This window comes from Nyctereutes procyonoides, unplaced genomic scaffold, assembly GCF_905146905.1.
Source record: "Nyctereutes procyonoides isolate TBG_1078 unplaced genomic scaffold, NYPRO_anot_genome, whole genome shotgun sequence".
Taxonomy (NCBI): Eukaryota; Metazoa; Chordata; class Mammalia; order Carnivora; family Canidae; genus Nyctereutes; species Nyctereutes procyonoides.
In genome coordinates, this window is record NW_026575036.1 from 12,112,307 (window position 1) to 12,135,949 (window position 23,643).

The 23,643-nt window shown below is 39.9% G+C and overlaps 1 protein-coding gene and 1 pseudogene across 11 annotated transcripts in view; one reads left to right on the forward strand and one right to left on the reverse strand.

The window, feature by feature from the left end:
* Window positions 1-23,643, forward strand: part of PPFIBP1 (PPFIA binding protein 1) — a 172,784-nt gene that overhangs the window by 90,771 nt on the left and 58,370 nt on the right. The gene's annotated exons all lie outside the window — the stretch shown is intronic.
* LOC129505631 (40S ribosomal protein S3a-like) lies at window positions 21,809-23,009 on the reverse strand (annotated as a pseudogene).

Here is a 23,643-nt window from a genome sequence, read left to right on the forward strand (position 1 = left end):
GTGCATTAGAATCACCCAGAGGGCTTGTTAAAGCACTGAGTGCAGAGTCCCACCCTCAGAATTTCTGAATCAGAAGGTCTGGGGGAGGGCCTGAGAATTTTAATTTCTAACAGGTTCCCCTGCTCATGCTGCTTCCTCTGGGGACCATGCTCAGAAACTCACTGCTCTTAAATGAATTTGGTAACTTAATCTACCAAAAACTTATAGATGAGGATTAGAACACATTGTGGGGGCAAGATGGAGGACAAGATGCTGTCAGAGTGTTTTGTGACCTAGAACTTCTACTAGGTGGGGTCTCTTCTGAGATTTATTTACTCTCAGAGCAACTGGTCTAACCAGAAATACTCTAAAGTTGGGTAGAGGAATGTGATCATAGTGAATAATATGAGAACTATAGTCCTGTTATGCATATCTAAAACTCTGATTAAAATTATATTTTTTAGATTTTATTAAAAAAGGATGGTGTATCATACTTTAGTACCAGTGTTTACTAGAAGGCATAGTAAGCCATGGTTTTATGGAAGTCTGGACTCTCAACACTGAACTCATGAGCTTAATCCCTCAAACTTGCTCCTACTCCAGTGTTCTTTCCTAATGACATCATTGTCTGCCTAGTTTTTCATGGCCTGGGCTGGGACTCATCCTGGACATCATTCCTTCTCTTTCTCACTTTCAGCTCTGCGTCCAGTCATTCACAAAGTCCTGGTGATTCCATCTCCTAGCGTGTCTTGTCCATTCCATTGCCATCACTTTCTCTGTCAACCTGTACCTTCCACATCTTCTCTTGGTCCCTTCTGATGCGTTGTCTACATGGAAGTCAGAGAGAACTTTCTAGAAACACAAACCACATCTGATCACCCCTGTGCTTAAGACCCTTCACTGACATCTCTCTGCATTTGGGATAATCTTTAATTTCTCAAAATGGCCCCTGTCAACATCTCCAGTCTTACTTTGAGCCATGCCCTCTTTGTTCTTTAAACTCCAGTCCTACTGACTATTTCACTTTCTGAATTAAACATGTTTAAAAGCATTGCCCTTTGCTGAGGTGATCATGGACCTTTATCCCAAGGGTATCCATGGATAGTCCTTCTTAGGTGAATGTAGTCCTAGTCCTGAGAGAGGTTTTATACAATTAGAAAATGGCCCTGCAGGCAAGATACAGCCTCTGGGCCAGAACAGACTGCCTGAAATCAATCGCCAACGGCAGGGCACTCCGTGTAGGATACAACCTGCATAGCCAGAATGACCCTGACTCAAGATGTCAGTTGGTTTGCCTCCAAATTAAAATAGGTCTGTTTGTCCTATTTAGAAGCGGAGTACTAGATAACTTCTGGAAGTCCCTGAAAGCCTAGTGGTTTAGTAATGATTGTAAATATGAAAAGGCTTTTATCATGAAGCTACAGAAATTGCTCTTTGCATGATAACATATATGTGTCTTCCCAAGCCAACATGTCTACATCCGTGCTGCTTGTTCATAGCTGTGTCTCATAGTTGAAGATCAGGAGTGATTTACAATCTAGAATGCCTTATCTGGGAAGCCTAGGTGGCTCAGTGGTTGAACATCTGCCTTTGGCCCAGGCTGTGATCCTAGAGTCCCGGGATCAAATGCCACATCAGGCTCCCCGCATGGAGTCTGCTTCTTCCTCTCCCTGTATCTCTGCCTCTCTCTCTGTGTCTCTCATGAATAAATAAATAAAATTAAAAAAAATAGAATGCTTTATCTGCTAGCTGGAGAAGCACAACATTCTTTCCTATGACATGTTTGCTCTTGTGAAAATGACTTGAAGTATTTGGGACCTGGCAGGAGAAGAAATGGGAGGGGACCTAATTCTTAGGCGTGAGTCATCTTATAAATATCTAAATTGAACATTTTATTAACCAGTTTCATTGTCGGTACAAAACTATTCATCAATCCTAGATTGCTTTGATGTACATGTTATATATCCACATGTCCTCTGCCAGGATTCTAGCATAAATCTCTCTCTGAACAAACACTGGATAAATATCATTATGAAAAATTTGCCTTTGATTTGAGGGCAGTTTTGTTTCTTCTTTTAAACTCTGCTGAATATTTATTTTTTTGTCTTTTTTTTCTTCCAGAATTATGGAAATGCCTAAGTATTATTGGTATTGGGAGGGCAGTAAAGTATGAAAAAGAACCACATATATTCAGTACCTTGTCATTTCAAACATTGATGGGCTCTTTTTGAGAGAGGTCATTCCCAGGTCTCTCAGTAGGAATAGTATTTGAATCTAGGAGCAAATAATTGCTCTGTAAATGTTTGTTATGATATTGAAATTGCAAGTATGCTGTATCCAATCGAATTAGCTTATCACATTCATTCCTGGGTCATAAAGGCAGTGGTTGACTGTTGTCACTGAAAAGAATATAACGTGGCCAGTACATTGTTGCCTAGAAAACTCATTCTTCAAGGTAGAGCTGCAGCAGGATTTTTCAGGCCATTTGCTCTCTAAACTCCGCCTCATAGGTTGCCCTGTGCCTTTGTGACCCTGGGTCATCTCATTCCTGGCAGTTGGGTCAGTCTGCTGCTGCCACAGCCTAGTGGCTCTCTCTGGGCCTCAGCCTTTGTAATAGTTTGGTAGGGCTGCCAAATGAGGTACCACAAACTAGGTGGCCTAAACAACAGAAATCTATTCTCTCACAGTTCCGGAGGCCAAAAATTCAAAATCAAAGTGTTGGCAAAGTTGGAGCCTCCTGAGGGCTGTGCAGGAAGGAACCAATCCAAGCTTCTCTCCTAGCTGGTAGACAGCCATCTTCTTATGTTTTCCTATCCTCTTCTGTCTCTGTGTGTCTGTGTGTTCAAATTTCCCATTCTTATGGGGGTACTAGTCGTATTGGAATAGGACTTGCCTTAATGATCCCATTTCAACTTTACCTTATCTCCAAATGAGGTCACATCCTGTGGTCTTGGGGGTTAGAACCTCAACATATGAATTAGGGGGAGACACATTTCAACTCATCATGCCGCTTATAGTTGAGCCTCCATATAAATTAGCCTCAGAAATCTAGCTATATGTATTATGGCATCTTCTATAAATCACCAAAAGAAATCTGTAAATCAGCTGAATTTGAACTCCTCTTTTTCCAGTCCAGCAGAGTGCCTTACTGTGGGTGGTGCTGGTTTTGCAGTTCACATTGCACTTCCTGTCATTCATTTCATGAGACTTTAGATCAAAGTGGTGGGTAAAGGAAAACCAGCATGACAGCATCATTAGCAAGAGGCCTTCAGCCACTCCCTTCCTACCAGAGCCGTGATCTATAGAATGTCCAACCCATTCCAAGTTCTGAGGATATAAGGTAGAACATGTTGATGTGTAGTGTGTTTTTGCTTGACACCTGTTTTAATTACATCATTTTTTCAGACCCTTTGTTTTCCACATAAGCCTGGTTTGGCTGAGTGGTTTTGATCCTCACAGGTCTCCAATGCTTTAGACTGTTTATTCTGAGAGCTTGCAGCTGAATTTTCTGAAAATCGTTGTGATACAATCTTGTGTTTTCTTCAGAGATGGAGATTTTTGAGCTGAAAGATGTCTTCCTTTTCTCCTCTGGGCCTTTCCCAGTTTCTGGAAGATGGAGGCATTTGCCAGGCCTCTGTCTCTATAGATTGTCAACCCCTGTCATGCTTGTTTACTCCATTTATATTCCCCATTCCCAAGTGTGTCTTGTTAGTGTGACTGTTAGGTATCTACTTGGACTTTTGGGTGTCAAGTCATAAACCATACTTCATTTCTCCTGGCCTAAGAGGCCGGGATGGATGGGAGTTTGTTTCCCCTTCCTACTAAATGAGGTAGATTTTGTCTCTCTGCAAGTCTATTCTAAAATATCAGCAATCTGTTAGTAAAATTACATATCCTGCAGCAAACAGAATTTAGGAGTGGTTGGATACTGCATGGTGTCTTCAATACCCATACTTCTGTAAGCCTGAGCACTGTAGAAGCCACCAAGGTCAAATGTCCTTTTTGACTCTTTGTGAAAGCTCTAGTAATCTTTACTATTTAGATGAAGTAGAAAATTATTTTTTTAAAGATTGATGATTTGTTGATTTTAGAGAGCATGTGTGTGAACAATCACCTGGTGGTGGTGGTGGAAGGGTGTTGGGGCAGCAAAGGGAGAGACAGAATCTCCAGCAGAATCCCTGCTGAGCGTGGAGCCTGACACAGGAACACATGGCTCCAGCTCTGTCTCATTACCCTGAGATCATGACCTGAGCCGAAATCAAGAGTCGGATGCTTAACTGACTGAGCCACTCAGGTGCCCCAAAGGTCAAAGTAGAAAAGTATAACATTTTTTTTCTAAATACTGATACATCTATTTCCCTGAGATAAAAGGTCAGTTTTCTTTTCCTTCTTTACACAGCCAACACTCCCTCTCTCCTTCCTGTGCTCCCCCTGTAGTGAATAACTTCTAAACTGGGAATTTCTCACAGGTGAAGGTTCTTGGTCAGCTTAGGGATTGCTCCTCTGCTTTTGCCAAGTCTCTTTAGGAAAGGCATCTCTTGGGGAATTCTCATGTAGAATTGGAAAAAACGTATGCATCTTTCCTCCACCTGACCTCTTGGTGTTAACGAAAGATCTAATGAATGAAAGTCATTTTCTCTGCCATCCGCATAAGGGATGGGTTGCTTGTCTGAAATAGGTTTTTCTGATGCTTGCTACCCCATTCTCATGCCGTGGACCACATGTTTAAACCAAGAAGCAATAAATATATGAACCATCACAGCTAGCCTTAATACATTGATTTCTATTCTGGAAGTTGTCTCTGACTGGTTTCTTTTTCTTCATGGAGCTTGAGCTGATGTCATACCCAGGCAAAGGAAGGCCTGGGACCTTGTCTCTCCAGAGGCAACCATGTAGCTTGAAAGGCAGTCCTAGATTTGGATCAGTCCAGTGCCAACAACCAGAACCTCTTCATGGCTACAATTGGATGCTTCCTGAGTGTGGTGCCTGGCTTCCCATTGGAGGAAATTCCAGAGGACAATAGAAACTCCCCAAGAAGCTCCAGTTTGAGTTCCAGCTCAAACTTTCCAGCATTCACCTGGTAACCTGATGTTTTGGCATCTGACCTCTTCAAAGAAGACAAGCCTAGGGGGATACCACGTGAATTCCAGTTTCCCAATTGACTAAAGTATTTTTTCCAGGGAAGAGGATGTTTTAAAATATTTTACCTTGAGATCTGTAGTATCAGGTAGTAGTCCTTTCCCCTTGACATCGGCCCTATGGGCTAGTTTTCTGCTTTGGCTTATGGACTGTCCCTGAGTAGTTTAATCTCCCTCTGACCTCTTCTCTTTTTAGGGAACAGGGCAATGAAACGAACCCCTAGTTGCTTCCGTTGGGTAAATTACTACCCCTTCTTCTTTGCAAGCTTTGTTATGGCTGTTACTCAGACCTTACTCCATAGATCTGAAACATTTCAAGTGGCCACTGAGGTTTCATTTCTCTTTCTATTCCCTGCAGAGATTTGTCTCTGGCATCTAATCTGTTTTCCTCTTGTCACTGTAGGAAGACTTCCTAAACTCTTTTAGCTTTTTTGCCTATACACTGGAGCTTCTAGGAAGTTAAAAACCGAGGAAGCTCCTGAACGGTGACTCTCATCAGAGTCCTTGGCCACTAATGCTCCAGTGGTCACATTTGGGTAAGCATATAATAAAAGTTATTTTCTGCTTTCAGTTCTCCTTTGTTTCCCCCTATTTTCCTCCTTCCTCTCTCCTTTTCATTCTTCCTTTCCTTTATATACTCTTATCTCCATTGTTTCCAAGTATAATGTGTAGGGTAGGAGATTTTTCATGGAGTGGACCTGTCATGAGAAAATATTAATGGAACCCACGAAGGGTACTCATCTCTTTATAAAGATCAAGTCAGTAGAAGGGGCATACACAGGAGGTTCTCAGCTGATACCTGGCAGGGGCAGAAATCATAGTTACATATGCACTATTTATTGAATCCTTGAGATGGACTAGGCCCATACACAAGGCACTTCTCAATATCTTTGCAAATCATTTTCTAAACTGTAGAGACAGCTGCTGCTTTACACTGAAAAGATTGTGGGCATGTGTCCTGACCAGTGTAGTAGAAATTAAGGGAGGACATGGGACTTCTGTCACCTTTGACAGAAATAGGATTTTTTTATTTCATGAAATACAGTATTATTAGACCACCAGGGCTGGGTTTTTTCCTCCTTAGTTTAGTTGCAATGCACCCATATTATATGGGATTTCTCTTATACTCTGATAAAGGTGGTTTTCCCCATCTTTGTTTTCAGAGCCACTTGTTTTTCAACCTTTTTTTCCTTTTATTGAGGTATAATTGACCACAACATTATATTAGCTTCAGATGTACAACATAATAATTCAATATTTGTATATCTTGTGTGAAATGATCATCTCTTAGCAACTTTCCAGTATGCAGTACAGTATTATTAACTGTAGTCACCATCCTGTCCATTACATTTTCATGACTTACTTATTTCGTAACTGGAAATCTGTACCTTGACCCATTTCACGTGCCCCTCAATCCCTTGCCTCTGGCAACCACCAATCTGTTCTCTGTATCTTTGAGCTTGGTTTCATTCTATTTTTTGGCTTTTGGTTTTTTGGGAGGGGTATTTCCACATATATGTGAGGTCATATGATATTTGTTTTACTCTGACTTACTTCACCTAGCATAATTTCCTCAAGGTGTATATATATCGTGCTTGCTTTATACATGCATCTGTTAATAGACACTCAGGTAGTTACCCTGTCTTAGCTATTGCAAATAATGCTGCAGTGAACATGGGGGCACATGTGTCTTTTTGACTTAATGTTTTCAGTTTCATTGGATAAATACAGAAGTGGGATTGCTGGATGATATGGTAGTTCTATATTTCATTTTTTGAGGAGCCTCCATTCTGTTTTCTATAGTGGCAGCACTAATTTACATTCACACCAAAGGTGCATAAGGGTTCCTTTTTCTCCACATTCTCACCAGAATTTGTTATTTCTTGTCTTTTTGACTCTAGCCATTCTGACAGGTGTAGGGAGGTCTCTCATTGTAGTTGTTTTGATTTGCATTTCCCTGATGATCAGGAATGTTGGGTTTCTTTTCATGCACCTGTTGGCCATCTGTATGTCTTCTCTGGAAAAATTTCTGCCCATTTTTAAAATCATGTTTTATTTGTGTATGTATTTTTTTTGCTGTTCAGCTGTATGACTATATATTTTAGATATTAACCTCTTATCAGATATATGACTTGTGAATATCTTCTCCTATTCCGTAGATTACTTTTTCATTTTGTTGATGATTTCCTTTGCTGTGTGGAAGCTTTTTGGTCTGATGTAGTCCCACTGGTTTAATTTTGCTTGCTTGTGGGATTTTTTTTGAAATTATGAGATGAGTAGATGGCAGGCATCCTGGAGTGGGGAGAGGGTGAAGCAGTATGTGGGGACCATTCATTTCAAGGATGTAACTGTGAAGAGTCAGAGCTAGGTCTGTAACTTATGAAGGGTAAAGGGAAGGATCTGGGCATTTTTTGCTTGTTGGTTTTGTCTGGGATTTTTAGGTCTGGAAGATATTTGAGATTTTATTAGTTGAGCAGGAGGGAATAGGTGAATGGAAGACACTGAAGATAGAAAAGAAGGAGGGAGTAGTTGTTTAAAAAGCTGGGATGAGATCAATAAAGGTGGCAAGTTTTCTCCCCTTCCTTCCCCTTCCCCTCCCCCCCCCCTTTTTTTTTTAAAGATTTTATGTATTGACTTGAGAGAGAGCCAGAGAGCGCAGAAGCAGGGGAAGGGGAAGAGAAAGAGGGAGAAACAGGCTCCTCACTGAGCAGGGAGGCCAACAGGGTGCTGGATCCCAGGACCCTGAAATCATGACCTGAGCCAGAGGCAGATGCCTAAGTGACCGAGCCACCCAAGTGCCCCAAGGTGGCAAGTTCTCTTATGACAAAAGGCAGGAACAAGCAAGTAAGTACACACTCAGATAGAGGAAAGCTCCCTGGGATTCTCTGTATGTTAGGGTATGAAGTAATCTAACTGAGATTAAGCATGGGCAGGAATAAGTATAGATTAGGGGAGAATTTTGTAGGGATTCTTAGAGCTAGCTGCCATGAAGAATGCGATAGGGAGGGAACTGATGATGGGTACAAGGATTGCTGAGTTAACAATAAGTGCCCAGTCAAGAATAGATACCGGGCATTGGAAGCAGAACCAGCCTGACTTTCTCTAGCAGTACTTGCTATGGCTGAATCACAACAAAGCCAGGAGTTTCATAAGGAAAAAGAATTTCTGATACTATATGACTTTCTAGTAGAAGGTAGGACTTGAAGCATCCTGAGATTAGAATGATTTAAAGACAGTCAGTATACATGGTATAAATAGCAAAAATGTAAAAACTGAGTATATTGTTTTTTTTGCCTTGTGTTTAAGCTCGAGCAAGCACCATGTTGCCCAGTCATATAGAATGTCAACTTTGGGCTTGCCACTGGAAATAAGACAGATGCTGTACCTGGCTAGGGAAAAAGGCTATGTCTCTGGCAAGTGGGCTCACTTAACCAGGTCTGTGAGATGGACTTTATTGGATAGCAAATGCAGAAATTGGGGGTGTTCATGGGAATGAAAATTTCTCAGTGCCTGGAACAGTTTCTGGCACATGGCGGGAATGTGATAAATATTCTTCGATTAAACATATATGTGTGTGAATGAATGTATGCATTTAGCCATGTGATTTTTGAAACAGTAGCTCTACCAGATAGAGTAAAATATGAAAAATCCTGATTACATTGGTCATTTGGTAGCCCTGCCCTAGCCATTCAACGTATAGTTCTTTCTCTCTTGATAGGTATGAGTTGCCAGAACTTTTATTAAAGTGAAAACAAAATCTAGATTGATGATCTAGGACACAAAAGAACTAAACAAGTTGATTAAGGTACCATTCTCTCCTATTGCAGTACGCTTTATAGCATTTTTGGTGGTGACTCATGAGTAATACTGTGTTGTTGGATATAAATGGTTATTCATTTATTTATCAAATCTTTACGTGAGCAGGTGTGTCCTGAGCTAAACTTGGTAGAAATTATTGAGTGGCACCTTAGTTCTTAAAAAGTGCAGTCAAGTAGAGGTAACATTCCATGGACCTAGTTAAGTGAGCCTACCTGCCAAGTACAGCATCTAGTAGAGATAACCAGTGGTTTCCTATGGTAGCTGGTAATAGAGATATTTTTTCTTTAAACAAAAAAAGATGCTGTGGGAGTGTTTGATGTCATGATCATGAATTTTGCTTGGATAATCTGCTGTGACATATAACTTTCATGTACAAGATCTGGGTGTTTCATCAGGCTTTAGTGTAAAAGACAATGAGCGAGGACTCTCCATGGGTGATCATTTTGTAGTCGTTGCTTTCTTCCTTTGGTGGATAGTGGAAATACTTGTCATCCTTGGGGTTGGGAATGGCAGGATAGACACCTCTAAATGGCCACTCCATCCTTCTACGGAGTAGGCCACAGCCCTTGAGTCCTTTTTCCCAAACACTGTATCAAATTGTAGTAGCTTTTCCATCAAAACATATGCAAGGTGATAAAAGTGTTGATATCTTGTTGGAGGTGTATTACATAGGTGTGTGCATTCATCAGAACTCATCAAATTTTACAGTTAAGACCTATGCATTTTATTCTGTGGAAATTCCCCATCCCCTCCCCCCAATACAGACTATTGCAGCTTTCCCTCTTGGCCTTTGTACTAGTTGTTTGTTTCTACATGGGAGCTCTCCCTATATATCCATGCGACTTTCCTCTCACCTCTTACCAAGCTATGACCAGTATCACTTTATCATTGGGGTCTTCCCTGATTGTCATATTAAAATTGTGACTCCCTGCCATTCCCTTCCCTCACAAAGAGCCATCACAGTGTGTAATTCAGAGCATGGGCTCTGGGCAGGCTCAGTTTTATCACTTATGAAATAGGGATAAATATTGTGTCAATGAGGTTATTGAGAGGATGCAATAAATTAATAGATGAAGAGCACTTAAAACAGTGCCTGGTGCGTGTGGTAAGTTAAAGTCAACTTAATTCTTCTTCCTATTTAAACTGTTTGAAGGGCCCCTGGGTGGCTCAGTTGGTTAAGCATCTGCCTTCAGCTCAGGTCATGATCCTGGGGTCCTGGGATTGAGCCCTGTATTGGGCTCCCTGTTCAGCCATAAGTCTGTTTCTCTCTCTCCCTCAGCCCCTCTGCCTGCTTGTGTTCTCTCTCTCTCTCTCTCTCTCTCAAATAAATAAGTAAAATCTTAAAAAAAAAAAAACAAAAAAAACCTATTACTGTTAAGTTTATTAATAAATTTTTACTTTTTTTCTTTTTTCCTTACTACTATATCCTCATCACTTGTAATTGTACCTATAATTATATAGGTACTTAAATAGTGTTCAGTCAGCAAGTGAATGAGCAAATAGGAGAGGGTTCTGTGGACTTTCAGGAGGCTATGGGATTGGTTGGGGCAGGGGTTGGCAAACTTTTTCTGCAAAGGGCCAGATAGTAAATAATTCAGGCTTTGTGGGTTACAACTACTTAGATCTGCTGCTGAATGTGAAAGCAGCACAGATGATACATAAATGAATGAGTGTGATTCTAATGAAACTTGATTTACAGAAACAGATAGGGAGCCAGAGTTGGCTTACAGGCTGTGTAGTTTCCCAGCTCTTGGGTTGGGAAATAATTTTTGGTCTTGCTTTCCTGATTCCATTTACCCTTCCCCTAAGACATCTCCCACTGCAACAGTTAGTGCTGGTCATTAGATCTGAAATAGAAGTAGTTTGCAAAGCATTGTATTACCTATTAATACTTGGCTCAATATTCATTAATTGTACAAAATTTCCATATGTCTTAAGATTTTTTTTTAAAGATTTTATTTATTTATTCATAGACACACAGAGAGAGAGAGAGAGGCAGAGACACAGGCAGAGGGAGAAGCAGGCTCCATGCAGGGAGACCAATGTGGGAGGGACTTGGTTCCGGGTCTCCAGGATCACACCCCAGGCTGCAGATGGCACCAAACCGCTGCGCCACCGGGGCTGCCCATCTTTTTAAGATTTTAATAGCGAATAACAATGTTAATATATTTTGTACTTTCAACTGTGTCATTTCAGGACTCTGGTTGTGATTTTTTTCTCCAACAGCTGAGGGTATCTGTACTGCTAATAATGGCCAGAAACATATATGCTATTAATGAAAAAGTTGACATTCTACTTAGTAAACAGCCAACAGTGTAACTTTTTTTTTCCAACAGTGTAACTCTTAATTGAAATAGAAACCAACAGAAATGATCCACTAGACAGTTTAGTTTTTAAAATTATTATGGAGTCTTATTTCTTTACAAAACTGTTCCCTAGCCCACAGTTTTTGCCTCTCTTTCCAATCAGTGTGGTATGCTGGCAGGAGTCTACCATTTTTAAATACAGTATATTTTTAGCCATGTTGTATGAGTGACAAACTATGAAATTTTAGCATGAACTGTACGCCTTTATTGCTATAATTAAAACAGTGGATCAGAAATCATATGTGTTTGCTGCTATGGTGCATCATAATCAGACATAGAAGTTCAAGTATATGACTGCCATTGATATTACTGTTCTATAACCACAGTGTTTTTTGTTTCACTTCTGAATTTAACCTTATGTCAACATCAGGGCTACAGCTTTCCACTTGCCATTTAATTATGTTCATCATGTGACATGTGTGCACAGAGAACCCGAACCATACTCCCCAGTTGTTAGGGTTCTCTTGCTCCTTGTGTTGTCTGTGCTCTGTGTCCGTGATCCATGGCTGTAGTTTGCAATCAAATTACTGTGTTCACACTCCCAGGATACCTGCTCATTGTGTTCTCCAGAGCAGTGCTTCTCCATCCAACCTTCTCTGGTAAAGGACCAGGTTTTTTCCCTGTATTTCCAATTCATCATGAATTGATTCTTTCTGCAAAATTCAATTTTAAAAAATTGGGTGGGCCAGCAAAATGATCACATAATGAAATAATCATAATGAGGCCAAGGTGCTATAAAATTTTCTAAATAATTTCAGTACTTAACTCCTAGTTGATCAGTAACAGTGAACCAGCTCACAGACCACATTTTAAATCACATTTATTTATATATATATATATTTTATTTTTAAAGATTTTATTTATTCATGAGAGACACAGAGAGAAAGAGAGAGGCAGACACACAGGCAGAGGGAGAGAAGCGGGCTCCATGCAGGGAGCCCGATGTGGGACTCAATCCCAGGTCTCCAGAATCAGGCCCTGGGTTGAAGGCAGGTGCTAAACCACTGAGCCACCCAGGCTGACCAATCACACTACTTTAGAGCAGTCTTTCTCAAACGGTTTTGAACCAGTGTAAGATACACTTTCTTACATCAAGATACTATACATATGCATGCCTGCCCCCTGCCAGCCCCCCTCCCCACCACACTGAAACCACAGGAATGTCAGAATGTCAGCTACCTAAAGGTTGAGGTATTTTTCTTTTTTTGCTTGTCTTTTTTACTGTTCTGTCTCCAGTGCCTGGCACATGGTTGGCCTTCAATCAGTATTTATTACATGCAGATGTGTATAAATATAACTGAATCAAAAGTTTCACAGAACAGTCCTTAACCTTTTCTTCTTGTGAGACACTCTGATGTTTTCTATTTTGTTCAAATAAATGTTGATTGCAATCTGCTAAATTTATTTCATCACAGGGGTCATGACCCACAGTTTATAAAACACTCCTTTGGAGGGTACTTGTATTAGACTGTGTGTCCTTCCCTCCCTCTTAGAGCTTTGAGTAGCTATTACCCACCCCACACTCTGTAGGTGAGAGTCTGAGTCTGTCATATCCCAGAACTGCTTACTCAAAGCTAAAAGCTAGGTTGGTAGACCTGGAAGGGACCTAGGAGACATTTGAGTCCCCTAAATTTGGGACCTAAGTTTGCAAACTCTTAAAAATAACACCATCACAAAAGATTTGGTTTATCTGCATTTTGAAGAGTGTGAAAATTCATTTTGTAAGATTGTAGGTGATAGCAACAATCAGTTTTATCCAAATTTATCTTAAAAGTCCAGGTGAGGGGACAGGTTCTCGACATATGCAGCTCAGAAGGTCACATTATTCTCTGAAACACATAGGAGAAAATGTTTACATATTCTATATTTAAACAATATATATAAGAATCTAGGAGCTAGAATTGTTCTGACAGAAGTGTGCCTGTTCGAGGAGCCACTAAAACACAGCACCATGTTGCAAACATGCTGTCTACCACATGAGACACTGAGAATGCAGGCATCAGAAGTAGTCTCTGTTCTCCTGGAGCTCACAGCTTAGTCAAGGAGACGTATTACAAAATTAGGGCTCATGGACTCATGCACAGGATGCTCTGAGAGGAGCACCAAGGCCTTGGCAGCAAAAATGCCTGAGCTGAGTCTTGAAAGTAAGTGTCCTGGGTAGGAGGAAGGGATAACTGGGTGATGTGTCAAGGAAGGCATGTGATGGAATGAGCATGGGTGTTAATATGCAACTCTTAAATCACTGAACTCTACCTCTGAAACTAATGATATATACTATATGTTAATTAATTGAATTAAAATAAAATTATTTAAAAAAAGAAAAAAAAGTAAATGTCCCAGGGGATACGAGGGTGGTCCAAGCAGGGAAGCAGCAGTTTTCATGACCACACAGAGATAAGAGAGCAGGTGTATGTTCAGGTATGTTGTGCAGCATGACAGGAGCAAGCATGGGTGCCTTGGAGGTAGTATGTAATTTGGGTTAGAAGCTCATGAGAAGAGTCAAGGTTGGTAATCCTAGTCAGGGCTGACCGGCTATTTGAAAAATACCTATTGGGAACAACATGAGTTATGGGCTCCAATCTTACTTCTTGAGTGACAGAGGACAAATTCATAACTTCGTCTAGTAGTCATAATAGCTAATAATAGTAGATAAGGAGAAATAGGACATTCTTTCACTTTCTCACAAGATCTTCAGATTTACTGATACTTAATATAATCAGTTTTTCTTTTTTTTTTTTTTTTTTTATTAATGTGTTTTCTTTTTTTTTTTTTTTTTTTTATAAATTAATTTTTATTGGTGTTCAATTTACCAACATACAGAATAACACCCAGTGCTCATCCCGTCAAGTGTACCCCTTAGTGCCCGTCACCCATTCACCCCCACCCCCCACCCTCCTCCCCCTCCACCACCCCTAGTTCATTTCCCAGAGTTAGAAGTCTTTATGTTCTGTCTCCCTTTCTGATATTTCTCACACATTTCTTCTCCCTTCCCTTATATTCCCTTTCGCTAGTATTCATATTCTCCGGTTACTGTGGCCAAGTTCAAAAAGGGTGTTGCCTGAGTTTTTCTCTGGGATTTTGATGGAATCTTGTCTCACATTTAGATCTTTCATCCATTTTGAGTTTATCTTTGTGTATGGTGCATGAGAGTGGTCCAGTTTCATTCTTCTGCATGTGGATGTCCAATTTTCCCAGCACCATTTATTGAAGAGACTGTCTTTCTTCTAGTGGATCGTCTTTCCACCTTTATTGTATATTAGTTGAGCATAAAGTTCAGGGTCCACTTCTGGGTTCTCTGTTCTGTTCCATTGATCTATATGTCTGTTTTTGTGCCAGTACCACACTGTCTTGATGAACACAGCTTTGTAGTACAACCTGAAATCTGGCATTGTGATGCCCCCAGATATGGTTTTCTTTTTTTTTAAAATTCCCCTGGCTGTTTGGGGTCTTTTCTGATTCCACACAAATCTTAAAATAATTTGTTCTAAGTCTCTGAAGAAAGTCCATGGTATTTTGATAGGGATTGCATTATACGTGTAAATTGCCCTGGGTAACATTGACATTTTCACAATATTAATTCTGCCAATCCATGAGCATGGAATATTTTTCCATCTCTTTGTGTCTTCCTCAATTTCTTTCAGAAGTGTTCTGTAGTTTTTAGGGTATATTTTGAGAACCATTTGAATGGTAAATGGTTCTCCAACCTTTTATTTTCAGGTTGTAGGTGTCCTTCTGTCTAAAATGAGTCTCTTGTAGACAGCAAATAGATGGGTCCTGTTTTTTTATCCAGTCTGAAACTCTGCGCCTTTTGATGGGGTCATTAAGCCCATTCACGTTCAGAGTTACTTGAACTTCTTCTTAAAGGGGAGTTTTAAGAGTCCCCCTTAAAATTTCTTGCAGAGCTGGTTTGGAGGTCACATATTCTTTCAGTTCCTGCCTGTCTTGGAAGCTCTTTATCTCTCCTTCCATTTTGAATGAGAGCCTTGCCGGATAAAGTATTCTTGGTTGCATGTTCTTCTCATTTAGGACCCTGAATATATCCTGCCAGCCCTTTCTGGCCTGCCAGGTCTCTGTGGAGAGGTCTGCTGTTACCCTAATATTCCTCCCCATGAAAGTCAGGGACTTCTTGTCTCTTGCTGCTTTAAGGATCTTCTCTTTATCTTTGGAATTTACAAGCTTCACTATTAGATGTCGAGGTGTTGAACGGTTTTTATTGATTTTAGGGGGGGATCTCTCTATTTCCTGGATCTGAATGCCTGTTTCCCTTCCCAGATTGGGAAAGTTTTCAGCTAGGATTTGTTCAAATACATATTCTGGCCCTCTGTCCCTTTCGGCGCCCTCGGGAACCCCAATTAAACGTAGGTTTTTCTTCCTTAGAGTGTCATTTATTTGCCTTAATCTGTCTTCGTGGTTCTTTAATTGTTTATCTCTTTTTTCCTCAGTTTCCCTCTTTGCCATTAACTTGTCTTCTATGTCACTCACTCGTTCTTCCACCTCGTTAACCCTCGTCGTTAGGACTTCTAGTTTGGATTGCATCTCATTCAATTGATTTTTAATTTCTGCCTGATTGGATCTAAATTCTGCAGTCATGAAGTCTCGTGAGGCCTTAATGCTTTTTTCTAGAGCCACCAGTAGCTGTAGAATAGTGCTTCTGAATTGGCTTTCTGACATTGAAGTGTAATCCAGATTTTGTAACTCTGTGGGAGAGAGGGCTGTTTCTGATTCTTTCTTTTGAAGTGAGGTTTTCCTTCTAGTCATTTTGCTCAGTGCAGAGTGGCCAAAAACAAGTTGTATTGGAACACGGGGGAGTATCACTGGTCCGTCCAGCTGGTCTTCTGGGGGAGGGGCCTGCTGTGCTGATTCTCAGGTGTTAGCACTTGGGGGAGCTGCTCTGCCCCTGCCTGCTGCAGGGCTCAGCGGGGGTTGTTTACCCCGTGAGGTCTCAGGAGGAACAGTTGCAGTTGCTATGGCAACTCTGGAAGCCTGGATTCAGCCTCCGCAGGAACTACGGGGCTCGGGGCTCTCGGCTCTCCGTCCGCAGGGCCTGGAGGCTCCGGGGCGGGGCCGCTGATCTGCTCAGCTCGGGGCAGGAGCGTCCTCGCTGTCCTGGGCCCTCCCGGCCTCTGCCTGTCCCGGGGGAGGCCGGATCCTGGGCTGTGTCCCGGCGCCCTGTGCTCCGGGGCCTGTGTTGTTGGATTCGCGCTCCCGCCCCGCAGCTCCCTCCCTGGAGCCGCTCCCGAGCCCCTCCGAGCTGCTCCGGTCGGTCCCGCCGTGCGCGCTGCAGCCCTTAGGGAGCTCGGCGCACTCTCCCTGCGCGCGCAGGTGTCTGTTAGTGTCCCCGGGAGCCCGAGGGCATCCCCGCCCTCCTGGGTCCTGCTCCAACTCCCTGCGGGCCCCTTTCCGCCCAGGAAGGTTGGTGCAGCTCCTGCTCCTCCGGGACGGGGCTCTCCTGTCCTGGGGACACTCGCCCCGGCCTCAGCCCGGCTCCTCGCGGGGCCCCTCCCCCTCGGAGGCCTTTTGTTCCTTTATTTCTTTTTCCCCGTCTTCCTACCTTGATAGAAGCGCGAACTCTTCTCACTGTAGCATTCCAGCTGGTCTCTCTTTACATCTCAGGCTGAATTCGTAGATTTTCAGGATGGTTTGAAGGTTATCTAGGTAACTTGGTGGGGACAGGTGATTTGGGGACCCTGCTCTTCCGCCATCTTGCCCCTCCCCCTATAATCAGTTTTTCAAATAGCATTCCTTTATTGAAGAAGTAAAGGATCTTGGCTTATCCTATGCATGTTTTTTATCAATTCCCTTGCAGTCATCATTCCTTAATATTAATAGCATTGAGCTGAGAAACTCCTCTCCATTTATCTTGTCCTGTTTTTCCTTGCTGTTTCATTTCTCTGAATACTTACCAACTTTGCCCCATCACCTTTTGTGGCTCTTCATTTTAGTGAGCAAGAGAATTAATTTTCGCTAAGGTACAGTCATTAATACTTCCTCTTTCATGCTCTGTTTTACAAATTCTCTGTGAGAGGTCATTCCATTTTCTGAGAGTGTGTTTTTGTTTATGCAGGTGCTTAAAATAAGTATTTTCTTATTTGCTTTGTAAATATTTGGTGAGCCCTTGGTGTGCTTGAGGTCAGGATAGAAAAATATTTAAGACAATATATCATGTTTAAGGGTGCTTGAAAATCCTATTGTCTAAATATAGATGAAAAACAAATATTTTATTATGGAAAATCTCAAATACATAAAAGTATACAAAGAATAGTATAACGTTACCCCATGTACTTATCACCCACCTTCAACAATTATCAAATCATGGTTACTCTTGTTTCATCTATATCTTTACCCTTATTCCCTTCCCCTTTATTATTTTAAAGAAAATTCAAGATGTATCATTTTACCAGGTAATGTTTTGCTAATAATCTCTAAAATATTAAGAACTCTTATAAATTAACTCTTAAAATTTAAAAATTAAAATAATTCTCTAATATCATCAAATAGTGTTAAAACTGGGCAGCCCCGGTGGCGCAGTGGTTTAGTGCCGCCTGCAGCCCGGGGTTTGATCCTGGGGACCCTGGATCAAGTCCCACGTCGGGCTCCCTGCATGGAGCCTACTTTTCCCTCTGCCTGTGCCTCTGCCCCCTCTCTCTCTCTGTGTCTCTCTGAATAAATAAATAAAATCTTTAAAAAAAATAGTGTTAAAACTTTCAGTTATATCATCATTATACTTTACAGTTTGACAAATTTTAGAATGTATTTTGTAACAGTAGATATCACGCCTGCTGCCAACATCCCCAGTCTCTTGTTTTCAACAGTTCTCGTGACTTTGACCTCCAGTTCTTACCATGTTGCCTTTTCAAGTGATTCTGAATTAATTTTCTATCGATGTTAGAGCAGATTGGAGGTGAAAAGGATTTGAACTAATACAGTAGAGAGGAGAGAAAGTATGTGATGACAGATACATAACAGAGAACCAGAAACTAAGGAGGATTGCATAAGAATCATAAAATGTTGCAGACATAAGGACTTAGTAGTTGAAGTTTAAAGGGAAGAGAGTTTTTGGGTTGAAACCTGAATTGCTTATTCAGAGCTGTTATTTTTGGATCAAAAGAAGCAGTGACTGGGGAGAGGCATTCTACCCTTGTTTACCTTGGTAGCCAGTTCCAATCTCATCTTGGGTGGAGCTTGTTCTAAAAGGAAAGATGGCCTCTTATGCTCTAGCTCAAGATGATTGAGTGTGCACCATGATTACCTGGACAGCTTGTAAAAACTCAGCTTGCTGGGGCCCTGCCCCTAGAGTTTCTCATTCAGTAGATTTTGGGTGGGGCTCAAGGATTTGCATGTTAACTAGCTCCCAGGTGATGGTGCTGCTGGTCCAGGAACCATACCAAGAGAACCACTAATTAATTGTCCTAACTTCTCTCTTCTGGTCTTTCCATTTTTAAAAACATGTTATCTTTGCTATGACTGTATTGCTGCATATATTGGGAATCATTGTATAATTGATTGATGTCCCTAGTGAGCATCTTGCAGGGAAAATTGATGAGAAATCTGTGGGTAATGTATGTGAAAATACATTGTTTTCATAATGGCCACATAATAATATGGCACTCTACCAGCCTAGTGGAATATTTTTAAACATTCTCTCAGTAAAGAGATTTCTTCTTCTAATTGCCTTCATCTCAGTGAGTTGTATCTGTCTGTGGGCAAGAAATTAGAAGTTCTCTTTCAAACCTAAACATTTTTAGCTAAGGAAAGCTGAGAAAGCTAGGACAAATGTCATTTTTTTTACCCAAGTTTAGAACAAACTTAATAATTTTCTTAGTCTTTTTTTTTTTTTTTAATTCACAGAGAGACTGGGCAGCTAGCCCGCCCTAAAGCATCAGTCAGTTAGCAACCCAGCAAAAAGCGTGATTTTTGGCCAACTCTTCAGCCACCACGCCCATTGCTAGAACTTTCCTTAATATTTTATCCCATTCAAATCTGCTCTAAATGGGTCCTGACCAAGCTGGAAATATACACAAAACATGCTTCTATTGGGTCATCTTTTTTTGTCCTCTACTATAACACATAATATATGAATGTCATCCCCAGGAGATGGCTTTTCTAAGACTTCTCTCAACTTATTTTTATTGAGTCATTGAAATAGGAAACCACTAGACTGAGGACTCCTGCAAACAGAACTGATCTCTGTTTAAATTACCCAACAAATAGGGCTTTAAGTTTGAGCTATGACCTTAAACCCAAAACCCACTCCTTTGTTGTGGTAGTTGTATTTTCTGGTACTTTTTTTTTTCATTCAAAGAAGTATATTATTGGCTATTTAGAATTCAGAAATGAATTTACTATTGTATGAGAATTATTGGATTTTGAAGGTTTAATTTTCTAAATGGTTTTGTGCCCACTTGTGCCCAGCAGGTTTCTGGGTAAGCGAAGACTTGGAGCAAAGGGAGTTGGATATTCTGAGTTTTTTATTTTGGACCTCAAGTATCTAATTGGATTATTCATTATCCTTGTTTTATGACCTCATTATAAGTCCATGCATTTTCTACTTATATTAATCCATTTATTTAGTTCATTTGAAGACTACAATTTCATTTTTAACTAATAACAATCTTTATTCCTAGTTTTTAAAATTTGAGATGAAATTTACATACAGTGAAATGCACACTTCTTAAGTGTACGGTTTAATGAGTTTTGACACATCTATAAACTTGTGTAACCAACTATTTAATCCATTTATTGAACAGGAATTCCCTCAGGATCATTTGCCACTTCCTCCAAGTAACTGTTTTACTATTTTCTATCATTATAGATTTCCTGTTCTGGATTCATATAGAAGGAATCAGTATAGTTGTTTATGTCTGGTTTCTTTTGCTTAGCATAATGTTGCATGTGTCAGTAGTACAGTCTTCTTTATTGTGGAGTAATGTTCCACTATATTTGGAATAATATTGTATTAAGTATGTAAGGATATCCAGGGAAATCTTCCTCTCAGAAATTTTTTGGAGATATAGGAAATTCTTTTTAGAGCATAGGATTTTTCTGAAGCCTTTCCATTTAGCCTTTCTATTTTTAAAAATACTTTGACCCAGCCATGAAAGTTGACATAGTTTTATCAACACAGATGCTCATTAAATTAGACTGCCTCTAAAATAAACTCAAGCCACCGGCAAGTCAGAATTTTAATAAATCTGGAAATTTTATTTTAATATTAGTACTTTACCACTTCAATTTGCTGTTCTTATTTTCTGCATAGTCCTTTGAAGTCCATTTGGAATATATTGTCCTTGAATATATGGACTATCCTGATGAATATAACACGTGGACTTGAAAAATATATATTCTGTATTTGGATGTTTTCTTATATAAATCAAATTGGGTCAGGATGGTTGATGATAATGTTCAAATCTTCTGTTATTAAGGGATTTTTTTCCTACCTTGTACCTACCTTTGCCATTCCAAAAGAGGTTTGAAAATGATAGATGGGACAAAACAAAAAGGACAGGACCATACGCTTAAATTTAACCATATCAAAAATTACATCAAATATAGTGACTTAATTTATGTAATTCTCTTTTAATTGTGTTGGGCTTTGCCTTATATATTTGAAAGCTCTGTTATTAGTTGCCAAAATGTTTACATTTTTTATGACTTCCTGATTAACTGACTCATCATAAAATATCTTTCTTTCTAGTAATACTTCTCAATTGAAAACCATTTTTCTTACAAATATAGCCACTCTTGCTTTCTTAGGCTTTCTATATTATATGGTATTTCATTTTGCATCCTTTTTCTTTATGTTTAAAGCATATCTCTATTAACAGGGTATAGTTAGGTCTGTCTTTTTTTTTTTTAAAGCTAGTCTGACAATCTCTGGCTTTTAATGGTGTTTGTTCTGTTTGTTTTTAATGTAATTATTTGTATGATTGAATTTAAATGTACCATCTTGCCATTTGATTTCTGTTTCTACCACCTGTCCATTGCTCCATTATTGCCCTCTTTTGGATTGAGGATTTTATTAGTATTCCATTTCATTAACCTGATTTTTTACTCATCTTTTGTCATTTTGGTGGATTACATTGTATATTCTTAATTTACCACAGTCTACCATGAATTAGTATTAAAAAACATTTTTGTGTATAAGGTAAGAAACTTACTGCCTCTCCTCTTTAAGCCAATAAAATTTTGATATTTCATGATCCTTGCTACTCTCCATACAATAGGTTAGGGAGTGCCCACGGGCAAAAAGATGTATAAACATGAATCAGACTACCCTATTGAATTTGCAAACCCTTCCAAACTTTTGACCCTCTCTTCCTGCTTCATTTTTCTTCCTTAGCACCTTTCCACTAATTTTTAAATACAATTTTAATTGACTGTTTTGCTGTCTGTCTTCCCCTTTCTGTTACATGCAGGCTGCTACGTGATAAGTATAGAGATTGAGATAAACATTTATAAACACTTATTGCAATTTAATATTCTAATTTATTTATTTATTTATTTATAACATCACAAATATGTTTTTATTTGTCACCATTAAATGTCTGAATTTTAAACAGATTCTTGGACTGGTGGTTCATATCCATCAGCTCGTTCCAACTTTAGCACCGGTCTCATCCCCCGTAGCTTTTCCAGAACTACTACCTTCACCATGAAGCTCCATGAGTTTTCCTAATCAAACTTGGACTTCTTCAGCATTTTTACTTTTCTAACAAAAACATCATGGAGTGGATAAATAGACTGACAAGCTTTTTCCATATCTTTTCCAATGCTGTCTGGAATCAATTTATTTACCACTTCTTTCAAGTCATTTGTTTGCACCTCTTGGGTCATGATTTCCATCATCTTTTTCCGGATTTGGCGGACCTGTTGGTGCTGAGCGTAAGAGGTCTTCCGAATCTGATTATTGCATTTTTTAGTAAAACCAACACAAAATAGACGAAGCAAATAACCATCGGTAGTCTTTAAATCAACATGAGCTTCAATCATGGTCTGCCATTTTTGGACCATGGAGCACCTTTCGTCACGGGTAAGATCCATGCCATGGAAATTAGGCAGTTTTTGCCCTGCACATCCTCACTGATTAGCTTGAATTTCCTAAATGCAACTTCATCATTCTGCAGATCAGCAAGGCTAACTTCAAAAATGCAACCCTTGAGACCATCAGATGCAATTTTGGTTCCTTGAGTTCTTGTGACTAGTGTTTTTCCAATATTTCTTATATTGAACATAGCTGGTGCTTTCACATCATACCAATCTTTCTTAGAAAATGGATCAACCACTTTCTTCTTGGCTTCCTTTTTGCCGCCTTTCTTTCTTTCTTTTTTTTAATAAAGTAATTTTTATTGGTGTTCAATTTACCAACATACAGAACAACACCCGGTGCTCATCCCTCAAGTGCCCCCCCTCAGTGCCCGTCACCCATTCACCCCCACCCCCCGCCCTCCTCCCCTTCCACCACCCCTAGTTCGTTTCCCAGAGTTAGGAGTCTTTATGTTCTGTCTCCCTTTCTGATATTTCCCACACATTTCTTCTCCCTCCCCTTATATTCCCTTTCACTATTATTCATATTCCCCAAATGAATGAGAACATACACTGTTTGTCTTTCTCCGATTGACTTACTTCACTCAGCATAATACCCTCCAGTTCCATCCACGTTGAACTTTTTGCCGCCTTTCGTAAGGCGCTTGTTCTTGCCGACCGCCATGGCGCTGCTGTGTCTAATATTCTAATTTATTAAATGAAGAATTGGAAATTAAAAAACAACTGGTTCTTCACCACTTTGAAAACCATGGTCTAGGTTCTCATGCTTCTATGTCATAGCATTTGAAAGGCTAACAGAGAAGAAATACATAACTACCTATCACACATGAAAAAGTGTTTCTGCTGTACATAAATACAATTGCTAACAAAGATGAATATTTATTTTTCTAATTTAATGAGGTGAGAATTTTTCTAATATGAGCATTATTTTGTTTTATTAGCCATCTTTATAGGTGAGCCTGGTTTGTATCTCTTTGTGTTATTTATATATTTATCATCATATCTAGAGCTCTTTGAAGTGCTACTTTTGAAATGAAAGGGAATGCAAGCCACTTAATTATATGAAATTCAGGGACTGCATGGCCTTTGGCTTAAGCCTTTATGTTCTCAGTTGTCACTGAGTTTTGAGTTTTCATATTGAAATGTGACTATTAAATTTTCTCTGCACACCTCTCTGGACTGTGCAAGTAAATTCTTGAGAACTACCTAAGTTCATAACCTTTTTTATTAACTCCCTAATTTCTCAGTGACTGTAAACACTTGCCTTGAGTATTTTTGTTCTGTAGTTTTTCCACTAA